This window comes from Pan troglodytes, chromosome 13 (assembly GCF_028858775.2).
Source record: "Pan troglodytes isolate AG18354 chromosome 13, NHGRI_mPanTro3-v2.0_pri, whole genome shotgun sequence".
Lineage (NCBI taxonomy): Eukaryota > Metazoa > Chordata > Mammalia > Primates > Hominidae > Pan > Pan troglodytes.
Genome location: NC_072411.2, coordinates 103,955,987 through 103,966,569, shown reverse-complemented (window position 1 = coordinate 103,966,569; position 10,583 = coordinate 103,955,987). Strand labels below are relative to the sequence as shown.

The 10,583-nt window shown below is 45.4% G+C and overlaps 1 pseudogene; it reads right to left on the bottom strand.

Moving 5' to 3' along the window:
- Positions 1 to 8,434: 8,434 nt before the first annotated feature.
- On the bottom strand, positions 8,435 to 8,530 carry LOC112208453 (U6 spliceosomal RNA; annotated as a pseudogene).
- Between the last annotated feature and the right edge of the window lie 2,053 nt (positions 8,531 to 10,583).

Below are 10,583 nucleotides of genomic sequence, written 5' to 3'. Positions count from 1 at the left end.
AGTCAAGGCGTCAGCAGGGCTAGTTCCTTCTGGAGGTGCTAGGGGAGAAGCCGTTTCCTTGCCTTTTTCAGTTTCCAGTGGTTGCCTGTATTCCTTGGCTTGTGGCCTCTTCCTCCATTTTTAAAGCACATGACTCCAAGCTCTGCTTCAGGCCTCCTATCACCATCACTTCTGTAGCCACCTCTCCCTCTGTTTTCCTCTTATAAGGACACTTGTGATTACATACAAGGCTCACTCAGACAAGTTCAGGATAATCTCCCCATTTCGAGATCCTTAACTTAATCATCTCTATTAAGTCCCTTTTGCGAGATGAGATGATGTTACAGTAGGTAGGCAGGCAGGCATGAGCAGGAAAAGATAGGGCCCCCACCCCAACCAGGAATGTCAGGTAACCATTAGGTGATGGTCAGGCAGTTGTTAAACTGTCTCTCTAAAATAATAATTAGTCACAGCCAGAACTAAGAAAAGGCAATTTTCCATTAGAAAGAAAACACCTGAAGTGGGTGATCAGCAGGAAGATCTCAGGAGTTGGGTGAGTGGACTTGAGCATGTGCACTAAGAGGCAAAATGGCGGAGTTTAACTGGTATGTGACCTTCCTCTACACCTGACTGGTAAGGGAAGAATGCCTCAAGTGAGCATGCATACAACTTCAGTGAACACACTGTGCATGCAGCCCTTCCCAAGTGCTGGCCAGCCACTGCACATGCGGACAGCCCACCCCAAGGGAAGAATCAGGGGAGAAGGAGTGCAGACCCCGGAAGCATGCTGATATGGTTTGGCCGTGTCCCCACCCAAATCCCATCTTGAATTGTAGCTCCCATAATTCCCACGTGTTGTGGGAGGGACTTGTGGGAGATAATTGAATCGTGGGGGCAGTTTCCCCCATACTGTTCTCATGGTAGTGAATAAGTCTCATAAGAGCTGATGGTTTTATAAGGGGTTTCCCCTTTCACTTGGCTCTCATTCTCTCTTGCCTGCCACCCTGTAAGACGTGTCTTTCACCTTCTGCCATGAATGTGAGGTCTCCCCAGCCACACAGAACTGTGAGTCCATTAAACCTCTTTTTCTTTATAAAGTATCCAGTCTCAGATATGTCTTTATCAGCAGTGTGAAAACGGACTAATACATGTGCCAACGTATAAAGCCGCAAGTCACAGATCAAACAGTGCAGTTGAATCGCTCGAGTTGCCTACTTGGCCCTCTTCCAAGTGTACTTTACTTCATTTCATTCCTACTCTAAAACTTTTTAATAAACTTTCACTCCTGCTCAAAAACTTGCTTCTGTCTTTTACTTTCCCTTACGCCCCCTCGTTGAATTTTTTCCTCCGAGAAGGCAAGAATTGAGGTTGATGAGAGAACCTGAACAGAACAGAACAGAGACCTGTTCCGATTTGCTGCTGCCAACAGTAACATTCACATGTTCCAGGGATTAGGATCTGGGTATCTTTGGGGGCCTTTATTCAGCCTACCACAGGAATCAAGTCTTAGGGAAGCTTGGTTGGGCCACGCCACACTCAGGGGCCTGCTTCTCTCTGCCTTGGACAATGGCTGTGCCACCAGGGGAGACAAAATGTACCTCTCCTCAAAGAGCTCCAGGGCTGCCCTGTGAGTTGCATTTTGTTTTTCCTGGTGAACTCTTTCTCCTAACCGTTGTCATTTGTCAAAGGCGGCAGGCAATCAAAGTCCTGGCCACATTCATCTTGCCCTCCCTCTCTTCCTCCAGGATGCAGGCCCATGACAGCTATTGCTGCCAGCCCTGGGCCCCCCACAGCCTGACATATGAAGGCTGTGAGGATGCCCAGTTGTTGGACCTGGCTCTGCTCCAGGCTGTCAGCCCTTCCATTAGTAGGAAGCAGGTCAGAGCTCTCTCTAAAGCTTCAAAAACATCGCCCCAGCCGTTGGACAGACCGGCAGTCACTTGAGCCTGTGGTAGGTATCCAAACCCCAGGAAAGTCTGTCTCACACAGGCCTGAGCTGGGCTTCACAGAGGAAGGGCATTATGTCAGTGAAAACAAAATGAAACCGCAGGGTCCTGCTTGGTGGGGCTTTGTTCTGCCAAATCCTTCAGGCTACCCGGCTCTGCCCGAGCCTCCTCCTCACTGTGCCAGGACATTCTTGAGTGACTTTGCAAGAGCAGGACAGCTGGCTTCCGGGGAGTGTGAGAAATGGCTTCAGAGGAGCATCCTCTCTAGAGGGTGGGGGAGAAAGAAAAGGGGAGAAAATTCTCATACCGGGAAGGTGGGAGGTAGTTCTTGTCAGGATCAGGATGAAATTGAGATGTTGCGCTGGCTGTTATTCATGAGTGACTATTTGGGCTAAAGTATTAATTTTTAATAACATGAAGGATGAACATGTTATAACTACCTCTAAGTAAAATCGAGATAGGAAAGAATAACCGCAGATGCTGGGAAATGGCTTTTTAAAACATGCATTTTCTATGGATAAATATAAGTCTGTATGCATTTATCCAATGCCCTCATGTGTGCAGAAATGTGAACATACTTTACTAATTCAGGCTAATTGGGTGAGATGCCTAAGTGAAATGTCTGAATTCATATTTTAATAAAGAAATGCAGTTTTATTATTTTCAAGAGCTTTGAGTAATGGGGCTAACAAGATGTTACCTAGGAGACATATTTATGGATTTATTCTTTAGGTAGAAAAGGCTCCAATTTAGACTGCAGCAATTGGAGGGCAACGCTGGCAAATTGAAGGTGTGTTCTGAGTGCAGGTGGGGATGTGTTGGAGGGTTTTGATTCATAGAAAACATTAACTTGTATTAATCATTCTGGACATCAGTGCTGCGGTTTTAGGCACCAGACATAGCCATCCCCGCACGCCTCCCTACACACACACGCACACACATACACACACACGCACGCACACACAGGCATGCATGCACTCCATAGCATGTAATTCTGTACCAACCATGACACATCAAAGCAGAAAAAGACCTTTTCAGTCATCTGGTCAACCACTGAACCCATGAGGAGCTGGAGGGGCAGAGAGGTGAGGCGACTTGCCCAGCAGCCCACTAGAGAGTGAAAGAACTAGAATTGGGATGTGCATTCCCACTCCAGGTCAACTCTCTTTCCTCTTTTACTATTGCTTCTGAGGCATCCACAGCCACATTAGGGAAGGGGAGAAAGAAAGAGGGTGAGAGAAGAGAACAGAAGAGGCACAGATTTGGGGAAAGCAATGAATCATCTGACTACGACTTCTAATTGGATTTGGAGTGTTATTCCGTTTGTGCCTGCGCTTCCCTGCTGGGAAGCCAGCCCTGGGTCTCTGGAGCTGATACAGCAGTAACAGCAGCAGTTGCCATTTACTCAGTGTTTGTTCTGTGCCAGACACTCTTCTAAGCACTTGACATGGATTAACTCACTTAATCCTCAGAACAGGCCCTTGAAGTAGGTCCTGTTACTAAGCCCATTACATCTGTGAAGAAACTGAGGCAAGGAGAGATTAAGGGTCTCATCCAAGGTCATAAGTGACACAGCCAGGACTCAAATCCAAGCCCTCTATCTTCAGAACCCTCTCTCACCTGGCACTACTCTGCCCTAACCATTTTGCTCTACACTAGACCTCCCAATAAATGGCACAAAATATTAGCCCTTCAGCCACTGGCTGCCCAGGCAAGGACTGGAGTGGCTGGAGCCACTTGGTTAGTTGCAAACAACTTCATTTGTTTGCCCTGGGGTGTCTTATGTTGTATTATTATTTTCTCCGTGTGCCATGGCGTGAGGAATGTTGGAAAGTGCTGCCCTATTCTGTAATGTAGTCACGATGGATGATTCAGTTAGTTTCGTGCTTTCTGGCTAGCTCAGAATAAATTAGCCACAGGTTTAGCCCTGCCGGCTGATGATTTAGCCTCCCAGACTCCGCTCAGTCCTCTGGGAGGCATCTCATAAACACAAGGGAGAGAGGGCAGGAGTGTGTCTGAATCTGCATCAACACCTCACCTGCTAGAAAGGCTGTGGCACATGTGCCCTCTGGGAACAAGTCGGCAGCCTCATCTGCATCTATGGACAGGATTTTCCAATGCAAGGAGAAAGCATCAGGAGCCAGAGTCGCACAGCAGCCTTGATTCCTCTAACCCTGGGTGGCAGTTCCTTTTCAAAACAATGTTGACTTCTCACCCTGACATACAGGGGTGCCTGCATTTTGTATTGGCATTGCAATGTTGTGTTCTTTTGGAGAACTACGTGTTCTGGAGATGTCAGGGTTAGAGGAGTCAGCAATTATGAGCTTATGAGATAATGACACGTGTGTTTAGTGTGATGGCAAATTATACCATAGAAAAAAATTTTGAAGATTCAGAGTAAACTATTTTCCTATATAAACTTACTGCCTCAGGAAAACTGTGGTTAAAATGATAAATTACCAGGAAACTTCAAGTTTCCCCTAGAAAGTCAAAATAAAAATACAAGAAGAGGCATTGTTGAAATAATCCCAAATTGGAAACAGTGATTATTCAATTAAAAATAAGTGTAGTTACACTTTCTATTTATATAGTATCATCTGGCAGTTTTTAGCCTTGAGACTCAAAGAGAAATCTAGTAATCCTAGACTTCAATATCCTCTTCTCCATGATGAGTTTTGCTATTCTACTCAACAGCTAACCTTTTTCCTATAAATCTCCAAAGAAGTAGCTTCATCTCCTCTCCTGTAAATCTACTTCAGCTTTTTTGGGCTTTGTGACCAGAAAGCTCCTTCTAATGTCTATTCTGAATCTTGTTGCTATGATTTAAACCCATAATCTCTTGCCTTGTCCTAGGGAAAAATGGCAGCCACAGTTAATCCTTCACATTCTTAGAGAATATAACAAGGTCAACCCCTGACCTCCTCTTCTCCCTACTTAGCTCCATTTTGGGAGAGGTTTGTCTCTGGGCCCTCTCCAAACCCACATCATAGTGGAGTTCCAGAGTCTGAACCTAAATGCAATGTGGTGGTGAACAGGGTGGTCTCTGTGGGTTCTACCAGTCTCCCTGATTCACTGTTCCATCTGTAGAGACAAGGCTTGGCCAGCCTCCTGGGAGGATAAACTTGTGGTTTCCTCATTTACTATCCAGGAAGTGCAGGGTGTGCAGGAAGGAGTAGAAGAGGCACCACTTGGAAAGGGTGAGATTGGTCTGGACACCACCGCATGCTGGCCTGGGATCTTGGGCACCTCAGTTAAGCCTTCATAACCCCCTTCTTGATGTAAGGGAAAATTGTACCTACTGCACACAACCTCATAGGATGTTCTTAAGATCAAAGGAGATGAAGATGTCCTTGAAAATCTCACTCTTCCCTCAGCTCAGCCCAGAAGGTTAAACTGGTTCCCCTTTGGCCCAGAGCCCAGTGGCCGAGTCCAGCTGGCTGAGACAAGGGGGTTAAGTCTAGGAGGCAGTGGTCCAGTGGCTGGGCTACACCCTACTGAGTTAAAGATTGCTGACCACTTTACAATTTTGTGATGTCTCCCCTTTATTTCCTGTGGCCATAGCCTCAATGTGTGTGACAAATTTTATACATAGAAGGAAAAAGACAGTCACCCACTGGGTTAATGTAATTTCCTACACAAGACTCGAAAATGCCCATTACAGTGAATCCTTTGGATCAAGGCCTAGCAAATAGAAGACTGACATCAAAATACAAATATTTTACCTGCGATGGGTGAACCTCTGACAGCTGTCTCTACATTCTCACCGATAAGTGAGTTAATTCCCTAGCAAATAGCCAGGCCCTTGGGGGATGGTACGTGTCATTTTTGGGGAATGCTGGATCAACAGGCAGTTTGGAGTGGAAGGAAGGATATCAAGCTTTGGCCCCAGATTTGCCATTTGTGAATTATGTGACTCCAAATACCTTGCTTAACCTCTTAGCTTTCTCTTCTGAAGAAAAAAAAAATTTAAGGATACACAATACACCCCACAAGGTGGGTCTGTATTAAATAGCAGAGTGTGGGTGTTGAATGTGCTTTATAAAACAGGAAGGGAAATGCACAGTGTTGGTCATTGTCATCGCTATGGGTTTCCTAGGACCCAGTGCCAGTGGAGAGAGGTGTAAATCATAAGCTAGTTATTTTGCTAAGGACATGGGTGTGTCTGTGTGTGGTGTGTGTGTGTGGAGTGGGGGAGTCTATGAAGGGTGTCAGACACCAAGATCAACAAAACCATAATAACAGCTTGCATCCTGGAGCCCCTGCTGGGTGCCAGGCGCTGTGCTAACTGCCTGTCTCTGTTACCTTCAGCTCTCATGACAACCCCAATAGTATTAGTGATATTAGTAGTATATTCATTTCTTTGAGGAAAGGAGCTCAGAGAGGGCAAGTAATGGTCCAAGGTCACATAGCTAGTGAGGGCTGAAGCTAGGACTCAGGCTGGGTGACTCTAGGACTCATGTCCCTTGCATTTACTTCCCTATAGGTCTCCTTCCAGGTTCAGTACTCCAAAACCATATCAGGGAAGCCCTGGTTTAAACAGCAGTCAAGTGGTTCCTGGCGCTGCTCCCACTCAGTCAACAGACAGCAATAAACTGGGGTTCCCTGGCTCTTCACTGGGAGGCTTGGGAGATCCCAAATGAGAAATGACAATCCTGTATTTGTTGTTACCCCAAAGTGCCTGTTCCTCATTTAAGGCATTAGTGGTTGTAACAGAAATAGTAATATTTCAACAACAGTGGTGATTAGTTACAGAAGGAGCCAAGTGGCACTCATCTCCACGTCAAAAGCCCTCCCTCCAGGCCCTTCCAGGCACCCTGGCCTGTGGTGCCATGTTAATTGAGACAAGATTGGGTGCATTCAGGGTGGTATGGCTGTAGACAGTGCCATGTTAATTCCAAGTATATTCTTTGCCTGGCACCAGCCGGCAAGGCCGAGCTTGTGTGCAACAAGCCCTTTGAAACTCAAAGAACTTTTCATCAGCCTGCAAGAGAGAAGAAAGTAGAAGAAAAGTAACAGGAACAAGAGCAAGTGGGGTGGTAGAATTCACCCTTTCTGCACAAGGGGATGGTACTGGCCCCCTCCCTTCACTGGAGAAAGGGATAGGGCTGGAAGGAGACGAACAAGCATCCTGGAAGTCCACAAGCCTCTCTTTAAGCTCCGGAGTCTCAGCCCGGCCTTGATTTGATGTCTCATGCTCATTTAACTCTCAGCCACTGGGCATGTGTGACTTGGGAAGAAGAATGAGGGGTGATTTGTTTCAATCACATAATCCTTCATCCACAGGAAATGCAGGGACCATTGGTTTCCTCTTGAGGCCTCCCAAACCAGAAGGCCAACTTTGTAGGTGTGCAGTTTCACACCCCGGGCGTCTACCATACGGGGACTAATGGGGCAGACGGGAAGGAAAACATCCCAAGACCCAGCTGGGGTCACCTCCTGCTCCATGGAAGGGTTGGGGACCAGCCAGGGTGCAGGCTGGGCCAGGGGAGGGAGGGATGTTCCTGTGTGGCAGGAACCGAGAACAAATGTGGGTGAAGTAGACGAGGTTTAATTTAGCAAAGGTAATGTCATAATTGTCTCCTCAGCAACCACAAGGTACAAACTCTGGGAAGGAAAGCTGTCTGCATACCCATATTTAAAGATCCATATATACCTATGAGTATTAACAATGCAAAAAGCTCTCTCTCTCCCTTTTTTTTTTTTTTTTTTGGCTTCAGTGCTAAGATTCTTGGTCTACAAATCACTGTTCATGTTAAAAACTTTTCTGAAGCTACCCAGTTAAACAAAAGATAAAAACAAAAACAAAAACAACCAGGCTGGGCATGGTGGCTCACACCTGTAATCTCAGCACTTTGGGGAGATGGAGGCGGGCAGATCACTTGAGCCCAGGAGTTTGAGACAAGCCTGGGCAACATAGTGAAACCTTGTCTCTGCAAAAATATAAAAAATTAGATGGGCATGGTGGTGCACACCTGTAGTCCCAGCTACTTGGGAAGCTGAGGCTGGAGAATCGCTTGAACCCAGGAGGTGGAGGTTGCAGTGAGCCAAGATCGTGCCACCGCACTCCAGTGTGGGTGACAGAGTGAGACTCTGTCTCAAAAAAAAAAAAAAAAAAAAAGGAAACAATCAACCATATTCTGCTGTTATTTTCCCAACTTCTAACCCCCCTTCTTCTTCTCCTAAGTCTTGGATCATGCCCATGACGTAGTTTCTGTACATTTGCCCCTGTGGAGAAAGATCTTAGTCAACCAACAGTCTTTATTGATCTAATAGACACTACCATGTCTATTGCATGTCAAAGCAGAGGAGTGCCTGTGTTAAAACTAGGCAGTCCCTGTTCCCAAAGTGAAAAGAGAAAAAGTACAAATGGTAAATGCTAAGTTGAGGAAGGCACCGTTTTAACCAGAAGTCTGGGACCATCTGAGCTTCCTTCCCTCACCTAGGGTACTTACTCTGTGCCATTCTTAGTGACTTCCCACATTTAACCTCATTTAATGTTCTTTCTTAAAAAAAAAATGAAATGCTTCATGAATTTGCATGTAATACTTACACGGGGGCCATGTGAATCTTCTCTGTACCATTCCAATTGTTTTAAGCACATGTGCTGCTGATGCAAGTACTCCTTATTCTTATATTTTATATTGCTAATACTAATTCCTACAGTTATTGGGTGTTTACCATGTGCCAGGTACTGTGCTAAGCTGATTACTTACATTTTCTCTTTACTTCTTCATGTAGGCTGGTATTCCTCTCCTGTTTTTCAGATGAGGAACAGAGGCTCGGAGGCATTGTCTGAATTTCATTGGCTTGAAATCACAGGGTGATGGTTAGGCTCATGCTTAAGGCTCCGTGGTGCCTTGACTCCAAATCCTAGGCACTTTTTATTGCACAAATACGGCTCTGACAGCAAGCCTGTGAAACAGGTATCATTCACCCTAAGTCAATGGGGAAACTCAGGATGAAAGAGTTCAAGGGATTGATTGCTCAGTTCCCTCATTAGGAAATGGCAAAGCCTACTGGAACTTGGGTCTTTTGACAAGTTCAGTGTTCTTCCTGTGACCCATGCAGTGATCCTCGTCAATGGGAAATCAGATTAGTTCAGCCTTCTTTCCTTAGTCTGTCATTACCCAAGCCCTAAACTCAGGTGCTTGGACCTTCTTAGTCCCTGGTCTAAGAAAGCTAAGTCTCATGATCCTCCAAGGCAACTATCATCAAAAAACACTTTCCAGTGCATTTCAAGCACAGTCATCCTTACCTTGGTTTGACTACGTTATTGATTCCTCAGGCTCCCTCTTGGGTTCTTTTCCTTTGAAGTCCCACCTCTCTTCCTATCTCCAAAGAGATAAAGAGGTCTTCCTTATCTCTTTGGCTCATTACCCTTCTTGAAAACTTCAAGCTGACTTTCTCCCTTCAGTTCTGTGCCCTGGGTCACACATGAGAGTCCATGCTCCAGCCCAGCTGTGGTCTTCCTTGAACCTGAAAATTCCCAGCTGCCCCTTGAAGGACCCACACATCTCTGGTGCGGGGATAACCCAAGGGGCGCTCTCTCTGCACATTCTCTGGGCCCATCCCCCCTCCTGTTGCTCCCACCTTGGGCTTCCCATCCTCCTGGAAAAGGTTTGAGGCGTGATAGAGTTAACGCAATCCAACTCTTGCCTGTGAAGGAGAGCTTGGCACTACTTACAAACCTCCTCGTTGCCAGGGGGGCCCTGTTCTCCATCATCTTCTGCTCCCTCTTTCCAATAAAATGACCCATTTAAACCATATTTTTCTTATTAACAAGCTTCCTACTAAATGGCTTCAGCTGTGCTTGTTGATTTATAGGGCTTAGAAAGCACTGCTGAGCCTTGGCCCTCCCTGTGGGTCCAAGGGCCTGAGTGAATCATGCTGCTGTGGTGACATTGTAAGAGGGCAGAAGCCACCCTCCAAGGGGCAGCTCCAGAGGGGGCTTCTTTTTTTTCTTTTCAATATTTTAATTATGGAAATGGCCAAATACACAAAATTAGAGAAAACAATACAATGAAACCTCTTGAACCATCCCTTTGCCAAACTTGTTTCATCTGCTTCTCCCTGCTTCCAAACCACCCCCACTAGCTAGATTATTTTAAATTAAACCCAAAATATTGTGTTCTTTTATCCACGACTATTTCAGTATATTTTCTAAGAGATAAAGAGCATCTGGTCTTTTAACATAACCACAATACCATTGTCACATCTAAAAATATTAACAATAATTCTTTCCTTTTTGATGTTTTACTTTTATTTATTTAATTCTTTTATAGAGGCGGAGTTTCATCACGTTGGCCAGGTTGGTCTCAAACTCCGTGACCTCAAGTGATCCACCCGCGTTGGCCTCCCATAGTGCTGGAATTACAGGCGTGAGCCACCATGCCTGGCCAACAATAATTCTTTAACATGATCTAATATCTACTCAATGTCCAGATTTTCTTGATTGTCCCATAAATATCTTTTTATATTTGATTCATTTAAATCAAGATCCAATCAGTGTTCCCAATTGCATTTGACTAATATGACTCTTATGTGTCTTTTTGTTTTAATCCATAACAGTTTCCCCTTTCTTTTTATTTCCCAGGGGCATCTTAATGTAGACAGTTTCCTCAAACTTATGTACACTGTGCCGTCACCGACAAAGAAATA